Here is a 10931-nt window from a genome sequence, read left to right as displayed (position 1 = left end):
CCCGCCCGCCCGCCCGCCCGGAGGGAGCGGAGCAGAAACCGGGATGTTTTCATCCGCTCCGAAAGATGGAGGGGAGAAGGGGGCGTGTGTGCTGGGCTCGTCCATGCACAGAAGTGCTGGAGAAGTGTGACGAGGGGCTTGGCTGAAAAATAACTAGACAGCGGGGAGCTGGGTTCCCCCCTTTATCAAACATTTCATCCAGGCAAACACTTCTGAGGAAAGGAGTGTGATCCCACGACTCGGATCCTTTCGGCCAGAGTCGAGTCCATTCCCTCTCCTCCCCCCTCTCCCCCCCTCCACGCACAGTTAATCGCTGAGTATTGTGTTTCAGTGAAGGGGTGTTGTGTGTGTGTGTGTGTGTGTGTGTGTGTGTTGCCTGCTTGCATTGTGCAGCAAAGCGTCTGGACTAGCTGGAGAACGTTATTTCTATGTTTTAAATTTGGGGAGAAAAAATATTTGTGTCCAGGGATCTTCTTTTAGAAAGCTCCCCTCCCCTTTGCTTAAAAAACAGAATAAGCGAGGCAATAAGTCAGATGCTATCTCCAGCCAGTATTTATATTGGCTTAATATTTAAATCTCGTAAAAGTAATGCTTTGCTTAAATAGTCCAGAGTTTTTGCAATAAACCAGGGTGTGCAGCCCAAAGTGTTTCTTTGGCATTCTTGCACTTTGCCCCAATTCCGCTCAGCTTCCCTCCAGTGTGTGGTCTTTGAGTTGTGTAAGGAAACCTCGTCCCCTCGAACACAAACCCAGGATTGTGGAATTTAAAAAACTTCCTAAAGTTAAAGCACATTCTTTCTTCTGCCTCCCCTTTTTGCTTTTTTGCTTTTAAACATCTCCAGTACTGGGCTAGGTTTCCGGATTAGGCATGCATCTGTATGCCAGTGAGAAAAAGAAAGGGGGAAGGAAAAAAGAAAATTAATCAACAGCAAAATACAAATTCAGACTTGAATAGATTTTTGGCAGTTCACGGCTAATAGGTTTCTACTGTCTCTGTCCGGTAAATTTGACAAGTTAAATTCATTTAGAGTGTTCCTTAGCCAGGCAAAACTCACTATGACTTTAATTAGTTTAATCCATTTTAAAATTTGATGCCAATCTTACTTGTCTGTATAGTTTATGGGGCTGTTTTAAACTTTGGATTCATTGCATAGATTGTTGTTGTTGTTGGTAATATTTAGAGTTTGAAACCAGCCTTTTATCATTTTGCCAATTAATTATTCTCCTTTAAGAAGCAGTCAAGTTTTTAGGTCTAAAGTTTGCAATTATTTAAGGAAACAAAAGGTAAACTGTTTAAACCCAAAGCATAACAAAGAGAATTTTAAATGTTACTTATTTCTGAAATTATTTGGAATGTCTGCTTTGTAGTAATTAACTACTGTTTTCTCCTTACTATCAAAATGCTTTTTTGAAAAGGGAAAAAAGTTTCAGTACTATTGTTGTATTTTCCAAGTGAATGATTTTACAAAGGTCTCAAACCTTTAGAGGGTAGTGGTTATAAGGCTTATTTAGTAAAAATGTTTATTTAAAATAGCAAAACCTCATTTAGCATTTAAAATACAAATTCACCAAAATACTTAAAACTAGGTGCAAGTGTATATTAAATTAAGTATCAAAGATTTCAGCTATTAATTTCATATATATTTTGTCTTTAATATTTCTGGTAACTTATTTATTCTATATTATTTTTGTAGAAGGTTGATTCCAAAATGCAGGGAAAAAAAAACAGTTGTAATCTTTCCTTTCAGACACGATAACACAGGACTTCTGTGATTAAAACAAAAGAAAATAAATAAGTAGAGTTAAATTCTGGCTGAAGTTAATGCAAGATAAAATTGTAAAATATTAAAAGCTAACTTAGAAGAATGAGACAGAATCAATGTGGCTTTTGAAGAAATTCCTTTTTGTTGAATGTAACTGATCTGTTTTAGAGTAAATCATGCACTGAAGGCCATCACTTCGAGAAGTTGCTAACTGATTTATCATTTATATTGAAAAGTCTGTGAAGTATGCTGTTGTCCAGAGCCCTTTTTCTGTTGTACTACTGGCAATTATGATGAGCAGTGCAATATTAAAAGGGCATTGGCTGGCAGAAACATGACCCCTTTTAGCAGCCCACCCTCTTCAGAGTGGGCAAACAACCCTAAAATAGATGCCTCCTTCAGTGTATTCATGCACGTGTGTGAAATAAGGTTAAAATTTATACATGTGGCAGTGCTTTTACATATGGAAGGAGATTTGGGATTGTAAGTTCTCACATGCCTTGATATACAATAGTGAATTATTTAAACATACCAAGTTTACAACTCCAGATATTTTTGGGAGTTTTCAAGGCATCATATTACTGGTTTTGTTTACCAATATTTTCTTAGTGATTCATTATTCATCCCCTTTCATAATGTCTGTTGAAATTTTATAACAATTTCTTGATGGATTTTTTTTTTTTTTTTTTTTGCTATATAATAACCTTTCCCTATATATTTAAGGTGGTCTGAATTTAATGCTGCTATTTTGTTGTGTGACTAGGTCTTGTATTGTGATTTTTGTATGGTGACACACGCTCACAAAAATATACGTGTGTGAGATTGTTACACACACACTTTGTGGGTTTTTTTGTCTATAGGTCTCATCACATTCTTGTCTACAAATTCTGTAACGTTTTCCATAACACTTTACAGCACTGTTTATCTATACCATTGCATCATGCTTTATAGGCTTTGTGTTCAACCATCATGAAACAGTACAGTGCAATTAAGAAAACTTCTGAATGCATTATGGCACCTATTGAACATTTATTTTAAATTAGGTAGTTAAGATTAATTTACTGCATTATTTGCCTTTTATGGAAACCAGTACTGTGGGGATGCTGAATTATGCCCATTGTTCTTTTATTCTCCCTGTGTTCATAGAAAAACATTCTAACGTACATCTATCTTTAAAGTGTACTGTGCTTGGCCATGCTGGGTATGTAGCAAAAGATTGAAACTGTTTGTTTAACAAGCCATATCTAACAGTGGTCTGATTGATATTTTTAACTAACTTTTTTGTTGTTGTTTTACCTTGTCTAATTACGATCTCAAATAAACTTTAAGGCATGCAGAGTTTTATTGGGGCTAAACATAAAAACGTTATTGTGGTCAAAAATCTAATGTAACAGTCCCTTACAAAAGGATGCAGGGACAGCTGTGCAGAATGTGACAGTGGCTGCTGGTATCGCTGGCTCTGACAATGTTGCACTACTGTCTGCACAAATAAAGCAGTGCAATAATATTGTCAAAGCATTTGGTTCCAGTCCTAATACATCCTTATGATCAGTTACTGTTGCACACCCAGTCTCTGACGTTGTGGAACTTCATAGTTATTTAATGCATTTTAATAGGCAGCCATCCCTCTGTTCCCCTCCCCCCCACCCCAAGGCTTAGGTGAGCATAAGATTCCAAGATCATTTAAAACCTGACTCAAACAATAAATAGGTTGGAGGGGGCTCTTTTTGGTTGGGGGGTTTCTTTTTTCTTTTTTTTAAGGCTGAATGGTCTTATGGAAATGCCTTGGGTTTTTGTTCCCGTTTGTGACTGCTTCAGTGTACAAAATGGACTTCCCCTCCTACCACTGGTGTGTGTTTGTGTGTCCAAGTTGTACAATAAAAAGACAGCCTATTCAAATTTAAAAGCCCTCTTGTCCTGCTTTAGAACCACCACTACCTCTTACCAAGGCAAAAAACCAAAAGCCTCTCTCCCAGTTGGACCTTTTCTTTATTTCCGGTTTTAAACCAAAGGGTTTTTATGGACCTAAGGATGCTATTGTTGTGTATGGAATCTAGTGATTGTATATATTCACAGGCTATTTAATTTCTTTTTTCCTCCCTGTTATATATTTTTTTCTGGGTGCATTGTAGCTGTTAGTTTTTAGAAGAGTATGTTGTGAGTAAAGTAGAAGTAATACGTTCATTTGCTTAAAAAACCTAGGGGGCATATAAATAATAATCAATAGGGCTTTGAAAGACCTGATCTTTCTCTGCTCTTCTCAGTAGTAAACGGGAAGTGAATCTAGGAGATGCATTGGTGATGTAGGCCTGGAAACAGTTGCGTTGCGTTAGGAATTGATCTTTAAATAACAATATGTTGGCGACTGTCACTTGGATTGTTCTTGGGATTTTCACTTGCAGCTGCTAAGGAAGGGGGTGGGGGTTGTTATCTTTTTACAGGGGCTTTGGGCTGGTACCTTGGGAGAAGGTGCAGGGAAGCCATAATATTGGAAATCAAATCTCTGTAAATGAGAATTTTCGATTGGAATTGCATATCCCAACCCAGGCCAGGGCGGGCTAGTGAGCAAAGCATGGGAGGCAGAAAATGGAGTACCACTTCCTAGAGGGTTGAATCCCATTTCAGAAGGAGCAGGGGAAGCTTATGTCCACAATAGAGCCTTCCCATTCTTAATTAAAACAGACCTTTCAATCCCTGTCTTTATTGTGAGGGGTGAGGAGAGCCTGTCTCCCCTCCACACCCAGAGGAGGAGGGGGAAGGCTTCTAGTTTGAACCATTAGCAAAATGATGGTGGGTGAAAAGAAATCAGGCAGCTGATGTGGTATGTTTCACATACCTAAGCAGAGGTAACCTGAGCCTGCCTGGCTCTCTCTTTCTCCTAGGGTTTTTTAATGCATCTCTGTGCATTGTAGCATGTTTGTCATTTTTGCGTGTGAAGGAATAGGAAGCCTGCTCAGTGTTTTTTTGTTTTTTTTTTTTTAATTTTCTTTCTTCTCCTGGTGCTCAATTAATCAGAAGCTGGGGGAGAGTGAAACCTGGAAAATCTTCCCTTTGTTGGCATGACCATACTCCCAATGACATAACCGGGAGCAGGAGAGTAGCAGCTCGGTGACCTCGGTGCAGTGCTAAAAAGGGATCCCTTTCCTGTGTCGGGGGGGGAGGGAGATCAGGTGGAAGCCATCCCCTCTCGGGGAAGCACCTCGGCGCTGTGTGTGTATGTGCATGTGCATGTGTGTGTGGGTGTGCAGGCAGACACATGGATGAGCCCAGCAGCAAGTGAAAACAAGTGTCAGTGAGCCCTTGGGGGTGGTGCAGGATGGAAGATGGCCTCACCAGCATTGCAAACCTTGCTGCTTGCCTGCCTGTGCGGAGCTGGGGGGCACGCCGTTTGGTTTTGATTTCAGTGAACTGAAGTTAAAAAAATATAGCAGATGTGCTGGAGATGGAGGGAGAGGGGGCTCTAGCGTTTGGGTGTGGAGGAGATATTGGAGGTGGCAGGGGCTATTCTTTTGAAAGGTGCCTTGAGTTCCACCCAGTGGGCGCGTTCCTGAGGCCCCTGCAGTGCAAGCCGAGCAGTGCTCCCGCACGGGTGAGACAGTTAATTCTGCGCATAGGATATTTGCTGATCGGGAAGTTGCTCCTAAGCAGCAAAAGACAGGACACAAAGGAGGGAGGGGGCTCGTCTGGGGGGGGGTTCCCTGCAGATTTCAGGGCTGGGATGGAGGTTGCACATTCCAGCCCCTCCCTTCCCCAATCTCTCCCTCTCTCTCTTTTTTTTTTTTAACCCTGCCTGGCTGAGGAATGTAGCAGCGAAGGGGGGGAAGCAGTGGAGGAAAGAAAAAGGGGGGGATTCGGAAGCAAAGGCCTCTTCAGGAGGCTGCATTTGTGCAAGGGAAACCATTTGCATGTGTGTGCGGAGATTCCAGCGTTTGTCTCCAGTTGGGAGCGAGGGGGAGGGGAGGGGGCGCGGGAGGAATGCAGGGAATCAGGTCGGGGCGAGGGGGAAGGGCTCCGGGAGAGCTTCCATCCTGTTGTTGCATAAACTTGTTAAAAGAGCCCTCCTCTGCGAGGGCAGCGCACACAGGGCAGCAGTGTGCGGGAGGAGGCCAGACCTGCGCCCTGGCTGCACAACCAATTGGAGCGGAAAGTGAAATCAGATGGTTTTAAGTTTTCAGAGGGATTTTTTTTTTCAGGGGGACTTTTTGAGTCATTGCATTTAGTGCTGGATTCATATGAAGGTCGCTCATGCTTTGCTTTGACTTGGGTGGTTTGGGGGAGGGCCTCGCTCAGCAGGGCCAGGAGGCGCAGTTTTGGGATGGGGTTTTTCCACCCCCCCTGCAAAACCTGGTGGTGCTGAGCTGGAGGGGGGGATGCAATAAACCCACCCAGTGCAAATACATTTTGCTCTTTGCTCGCGGGTCTGCAGGGTGCTGGATCTGCGCCGGGGAGGGTGCCTCCCTCTTTGTGACCAGGGGAGGGACATTTTGGAGTGCCCCAAGGCCAGCCCCACGTGCTCAGCATCAGGGCTAGGGCACTTTACGGCATTTTGTTTGCTTTACTATATTTACTGCAAGGCGGGAGCTCAGCATTTCCAAGGTGATAGGCTTCAGCCCTATTTTGCTCCTACAGTCAGTACCACAGTGCCTTTTTTTTTTCCATCAGACAGCAGAGTGCTGGTAAACACCATGCAGAAAAAGCCATATTGTGGGGTTACAAAGTCTAGGCTGTTTAAGGAGCTCTGTCATTCCTTTTAATGGAGCTCACTGACGCAGATCTGGCTTCTGCCAGCCGAGGAAATGTTGCTGCTGAGAAAAGGGTTATTGAAACCCACAAACTAAATATTTTAAGCGAGAATCAAATGGCAGGACATTCTGGAGTGTAATCCCCTCTGATTTCAGGAGAAGGGGAATGTATTGATAAATGACTGTGGGTGACAGCGAATCCCCCCAGCTCAGTGGGTGAAAGCTGCTTGGGAAGCTAATGTTTTCAGAGAGGATTACAAACCCTTACGCTCTGGAGCCTCTTGCACACCTGGACAGGTTGACTCTTGCATGGAAGCAAGAATCCCCTTTTTTCTGGGAGGATTTGTACAGACTTGCTAGATAGGCTTACGGAGTGGGGCTGGAATGCCAAGAATTTTTTTCTTTTAAAGAAAAAGAGAGAATTAAGAAGACAACCCTCCCCAGTTTTAAAACAATGATCTTTAAAAAATCAAATAGGATGTAAAACTCTAAATCAAATCTCAACATACAGCTGTTTCCACAGCGTTTGGTCTGACCTTTGGTAACAGTGTCAATTCCTTTGCAGAAAACAGATTGTAGGCTACACATATATACATGGTAGAGCAAGATGGCTTTTTAAAACTGCCTAGCTCCTTTAGCTATTGAAGTGCATACATATGGACAGAGAAATAGGATTGGGCTGGTGGTTGGGTACCCAGCTATAGCTTGTAAGGTTGCAGCTGATTCAATAATAAAAATCTGCTTCCTAGACTGGCACCTTAACCAGGAAAAATGAAATAAAAAAGTAATGGATCTAAGTAAGGAACTGGATCCCTAAACTAAATCAGGGTATCCAGGGTCTGGTCTGGTACTTAAGCAGGAGACCTCTGAGCTCTGGAAGCCAGTGCACTACTTTATTTAGCCCAGAGCTGCATAATAGGGTCAGTTTAGTCTACTGTGTCTATTAACATCAAGAATGGGTGGCTTAAAAATACTGCAGTGACTCCAGCACAGTCATGCAAGTCAAAACTCCAAAATGTTGCCTTTATTGAGCAGCATTTAAAGCGTCATTTCCATACTAGTCCTGGTGACATTTCCATTTAGTTTCTATAAATGTGATTAAAGGCGAGAGAGGTTTCTAAACATATCTAGAGACGCTCAGCCTCTTAGAGTATAAATAGAATGCATTTCATAATCTTGTGTTTAAATGTTTATTTTAAAATAACCCCCATATACATTCCAGGGAAGCATTCCTCCAATGGGGAAGGGATCAACACAGGCTTTGCATATTGTTTGCAAATGGTGTGAATATTATTGGGTATTGATTCAGTCTTTTATTTTTCTGTCTTGCAAGAGGGGGGAGAGGAGGGTGTAGGAGACCAGTACAAATACACCATCACAGAGACCCTGGAGTGTACTTGGACAGTTGAAGATAAGGAAATTCTTGAGATGCATCTAGGCATTGAGGGCAGACCCAGCAGTGTAAAAACAGAGTAACAGAATGGTGCATTTTTCTCAGACCTTAAAGTCATAGTTGAAATTCATAACTGTGTCCCTTACTCTTTCATGTCAGTTGTAGATTTTATAATAATATCACAGGTCAAAATTGTGTAGAGACTGTTGAATTCTGATTTTTTTTTTTTTTTTGGTTTGCCGTTTCAAAGAGTAACACCACCTGAAGTTGTGAATTGTGACTTTACAGTTTAAAGTCACCAGTGGGAACAGTGTTTGAGCCACTGGAGAGGTTGAAAGGGTGAATGGGGGGCTTTTAAGTCTCATTTGAAATAACATACAGGCTGAAGAGAGGAAAAAGACTTGATAAATATAAACAAAATAGAAACTGGAGTTATTGGACTGCAGTAGATGGAAAGGTAAGGCCAAAACTAGCTCTTGTCTTTTAAAAAAATGCTTTAACCCTAACTAAAGATCTAGCTGCCAGAGACTGTTGAAAAGCAGAATGGCAGAATTAAAACAGAACTTGCCAAGGTAACGAAAATACCAAAGTTTGGTAAAACCATTCTGATCTGCTTAGAACACCCTTCTGTGAACATGGCCTTTTAATTACTGTGAGCAAAGGTTACTACAAATAAATAATACATAAAAAAGGATTCCTATCTGCTTTCAATAAACAGGACAAACTGAACTACATGTTGTTTTTGTTTATCAGTCCATTAAAAAAACTAAACAATTAATGCAGCCTCTGCCCTATTCCCACTTCTGTGCAAGTGTCTTTGGTTTTTAGTTTCTGTTGGCAAGTGAGCCAACATCAAAGGGGATAGAGGGCTGTCTCGCACCAGCATGCCAAACGCCAGGGATCTCTAATGGCAAAGACCAGATCAATGTGGAATGCATAAATTAGCCAGGATTCCATGAATTAGGGGATTGTCTCTCCATTGCACTTTTATTTAATCCGCTGGAAAGCAGGCTGAGGAAAGAGAAGCTTAAAGTGTCAAAATCGTGAATTGGTTTGGGATGGCCTGGGAATAAAGTTTCCTTCCTCCTCGCTCTAGTTTTTCAAGTGTTACTAGATGATAAATACAGTGGGGCAGGTTTACTTAATAGTCCAGTTCCAGTAGAGCAGGTTTACTTAGGTAGAGGAGCTCCGACTCCCAGAGAAGACGGGCAAGTTCTGGCTCTTCTCTTCGATTTTTGTCTTTCTGGTCGCCTAAGTATTAAGAACTAATACAGTCATAACATTGATGAGAGAAGGTTGGTGTCTTCCCGTCATGCATAGAAAGAGGCTGAAAAATTATGGATCCTAGGCAAAGACACGCACGTTTTTAAAGCAGGTTGAATGTAACTAGGTAATCTGTGCACGTTAATCTGAGCTGTGGAGCCAGCTCTGGAGATCTTGTTTCACTTTCTAATTTTTGTTGTGTATTGAATGCCCTTATTTCCAATGAAGGAGAGGTGTTTAAAATCCCTGTGCCCTATCAGCAGAACAGCCCTAGAAAGGAAGTTCTACAGGGGCCTGCAATCCTTTTACTAATGAGTTCAAAATATAATTAGTAATAAAATAAGTAGGAGAAGGTCCCAGCCTCTCCAAGTTAGACAGTGGATCCAGCCTGCGCTTTAAAGAAAGGAGAGAAAATCCAGATTGAAGGAAGGAATACAGGGCTGGGGGAGAGATACCCAAACCTGGATAAAATCCACATTGTAATGAAATGTTTGTCACTGGAAAAAATGAGAACCTATGCCTAGATTCCATTTTCTATAGCAGACATAACCTCAAGAGATGCATCTCATGGTTTTGCCTTTCTTCCTCCCCAGTGATAAGTAATTGTACTTTTGATAGGGGGGTGCATTATTTTCTAACTTTTTACCCCTTACACATTTGCAGACTAATGGACGTCCAGTCACCTGCTGCAGGAAGCATAATCCAGCTTCATAACCTTAAGGATAAGACCCTATCAATATTGCCTCTGCTTTTGTCATCAGGGTAGTAGTGCAATATTGCTTATAGGGTCTTTTCTTTGGAGGGTATTCTTCATGGAGAGAAGAAAAGCAGCAGCAGAACAGCCATGCTGGTCACCTTAAGACAAAAGTTGTGCAATTACAAACATTGCTAGATAGGCAAATCAATTTGTGCAAATGTGTTATTGTGAACATTCGTGTTCATGTGACAAAGAACTGTGCGCTGATGCTCTTCTGAATATAAATGCTCCCCTGACAAGTAACTGCATAGATGCTCTTGTGATGACTCAAGTTGTAAAGGGGTGTATTTTTGATGTTATGACGCAGGATGCATAACAGCCTTGTATTAAAAAAGCACAAACAGTTGTACTTGCTTGAAACTGGAGTAACCCCTCATGTCTGTATTTTTAAACAGTGTCAGGCACTGGATGTTTGAAGGGAGCCTATTTTATGTAAGGATGTAAACACCCAGCCAGGGATGGTTGGATGTATCTGGTCACTTTTGCTGTTTGTGTCCCCGACTGTAGCCCGGAAGCCACCATGTTCTGTGAACCAGGGTGTGGGGTAAAGCTTCTGCCCCGCCAGTCTCAAGAAGCTGATACAAACAAAGCGACTGTGTCTGATTAGCAAACGAAGATCGATGCGCTAGGGCCTGGTCGCACAGGCAGCATGGCCTATATGGAGGCTGCTGCGCTCCGGGCGGAGAAAGCAGCGCGGGGTGCGCGGGCTGGGCCCCCGCCCCAGGTGCCGGGCCCTGGCTCCGGGCCGGGGCTGATCGCGCGCGGGATGCCAAGGTATGTGGGGAAGCCGTGGGAGCGAGGGGGCCTGGGGCTCGGATTCCTCTTTGTAAGTGATCGGCGGCAGGAGGAGGGGTTGACAGAAGCCTGAAATGGCGGAGTGGGTGGCCCGCGCTGCTATGTTCAGGTGGTCCCTGGCTCTCTGCTGGGACCCCAGAGGCCCAGGAAAAGGGCCCGGTGGGAGGGGACGCGCGCGGATTAGAGAGCGGCGAGGCGGCCCGTGGCCCGGGGGCTTTC

At 42.9% G+C, this 10931-nt stretch overlaps 1 long non-coding RNA gene across 2 annotated transcripts in view; it reads left to right on the top strand.

Annotated features, from left to right (window-relative positions):
• Positions 1–10931, top strand: part of LOC112549926 — a 28867-nt gene that overhangs the window by 747 nt on the left and 17189 nt on the right. The window contains exon 2 of one of the 2 annotated variants that reach the window (XR_003093560.1): positions 10425–10691. This is a non-coding gene — a long non-coding RNA (uncharacterized LOC112549926). Of the gene's footprint in view, positions 1–9823; positions 10283–10424; positions 10692–10931 lie in introns of those variants that run through there. The other variant, XR_003093559.1, reaches the window with a different exon arrangement.

Source organism: Alligator sinensis, unplaced genomic scaffold (genome assembly GCF_000455745.1).
Source record: "Alligator sinensis unplaced genomic scaffold, ASM45574v1 scaffold570_1, whole genome shotgun sequence".
Lineage (NCBI taxonomy): Eukaryota > Metazoa > Chordata > Crocodylia > Alligatoridae > Alligator > Alligator sinensis.
The sequence above is the reverse complement of the archived record's forward strand: the minus strand, read 5'-3'. Positions and strand labels throughout refer to the sequence as shown.